This window comes from Penaeus japonicus, unplaced genomic scaffold (assembly GCF_977035675.1).
Source record: "Penaeus japonicus unplaced genomic scaffold, GWHDUDI00000001_assembly GWHDUDI00000012, whole genome shotgun sequence".
Lineage (NCBI taxonomy): Eukaryota > Metazoa > Arthropoda > Malacostraca > Decapoda > Penaeidae > Penaeus > Penaeus japonicus.
The window spans coordinates 41,061,906-41,064,042 of NW_028234414.1; positions in this window are offsets into that span (position 1 = coordinate 41,061,906).

Here is a 2,137-nt window from a genome sequence, read left to right on the forward strand (position 1 = left end):
GGGGGAGGAAAAGGAGGAGGGGAAGGGAGGAAAAGGGGGAGGGGAAGGGAGGAAAAGGGGGAGGGGAAGGGAGGAAAAGGGGGAGGGGAAGGGAGGAAAAGGAGGAGGGGAAGGGAGGAAAAGAGGGAGGGGAAAGGAGGAAAAGGAGGAGGGGAAGGGAGGAAAAGGGGGAGGGGAAGGGAGGAAAAGGGGGAGGGGAAGGGAGGAAAAGAGGGAGGGGAAGGGAGGAAAAGGGGGAGGGGAAGGGAGGAAAAGAGGGAGGGGAAGGGAGGAAAAGGGGGAGGGGAAGGGAGGAAAAGAGGGAGGGGAAGGGAGGAAAAGAGGGAGGGGAAGGGAGGAAAAGGAGGGAAAAGGGAGAGGGGAAGGGAGGAAAAGGGAGAGGGGAAGGGAGGAAAAGAGTGAGGGGAAGGGAGGAAGGGGAAGGGAGGAAAAGGGGAGGGGAAGGGAGGAAAAGGGGGAGGGGAAGGGAGGAAAAGGGGGAGGGGAAGGGAGGAAAAGGGGGAGGGGAAGGGAGGAAAAGGGGGAGGGGAAGGGAGGAAAAGGGGGAGGGGAAGGGAGGAAAAGGGGGAGGGGAAGGGAGGAAAAGGGGGAGGGGAAGGGAGGAAAAGGGGGAGGGGAAGGGAGGAAAAGGGGGAGGGGAAGGGAGGAAAAGGGGGAGGGGAAGGGAGGCAAAGGGGGAGGGGAAGGGAGGAAAAGAGGGAGGGGAAGGGAGGAAAAGAGGGAGGGGAAGGGAGGAAAAGGGGGAGGGGAAGGGAGGAAAAGGGGGAGGGGAAGGGAGGAAAAGGGGGAGGGGAAGGGAGGAAAAGGGGGAGGGGAAGGGAGGAGAAGGGGGGGGGGAAGGGGGGAGGGGGAGGGGAAGGGAGGAAAAGGGGAGGGGAAGGGAGGAAAGGGGGAGGGGAAGGGAGGAAAAGGAGGGAGGGGAAGGGAGGAAAAGGGAGAGGGGAAGGGAGGAAAAGGGGGAGGGGAGGAAAGGAGGGAAAAGGGGAGGGGGAAAGGAGAATAGGGGGAGGAGGGGGGCAAATACTGAGGAAAAAAAAGGGGGAAGGCAGGAAAAAGGGCGGAGAGGGGATGGGAGGAAAAGGGAGGAAAAGGGGGAGCGGGAAGGGGGGAGAGGGAGGGAGAAAAGGCAGGGAGGGGAAGGGAGGAAAAGTGAGAGGGAAAGGGATGAAAAGGGAGAGGGAAGGGGGAAAAGAGGGAGAGGGGAAGGGAGAGGAAAAGGGGAGAGGGGAAGGGAGGAAAAGGGGGAGGGGAAGGGAGGAAAAGATGGAGAAAAGGTGGAGGGGAAGGAAGGAAAAGGTGGAGAGGAAGGAAAGCAGGAAAAGGTGGACAGGAAGGAAGAAAAAGGGGGAGGGGAAGGAAGGAAAAGATGGAGAGGAAGGAAGGAAAGAGGGAAGGGAAAATGGGGGGGAAAAGAGTGAGGGGATGTGAGGAAAAGGAGGGGGGGAAGGAGGAAAAAGGGGGAGGGAAGAGGAGGAAAAGGGGGAGGGAAGGGAGGGAAAAGGGGGGGAGGGAAAGGAGGAAAAGGGGGCTGGGGAAGGGAGGAAAAGGGGAGGGAGAAAAATTGGACGGGGAGGGACAAAAGTGGAGGGAAAGGAGGAAAAGGCGGAGGGGAAGGGAGGAAAGAGTGCGGGAAAGGAGGGAGGAAAGGGGTGGAGAGGGATGGGAGAAAAGGGGGAGTGGGAAGGGGAGAGGGGAGGGGAAAAGAGTGGGAGAAAGGGGGGAGGGGAAAGGAGGAAAAGGGGAGGGGAAGGAGGAAAAGGGAGAGGAAAGGGTAGGAAGGGAGGAAAAGGAAGAATGGGAGGGGAAGGGAGGAAAGAGGAGGGGGAGGGAGGAAAAAGGGGAGAGGGGGAAGGGGAAAAGAGGAGGAGGAGGGGAAGGAGAGGGGAAGAAGAGGAAAAGGAAGAGGGGAAGGGAGGAAAAGGGATTGGCGGGCGTGGCTGTGATTCATTAAAATATTGAGTTAAGTTCTTCCCCTCTTTATTTGAATTTATTCATTCTATTTCCTTTATTACCATGTAGATTTTTCTTTATTAACGTTGATTTAAGTCATTTTTTTTTCCCCCTTTTTTGGGGGGGAGGAAAAGGGGGAGGGGAAGGGAGGAAAAGGGAGAGGGGAAGGGAGGAAAAGGGGGAAGGG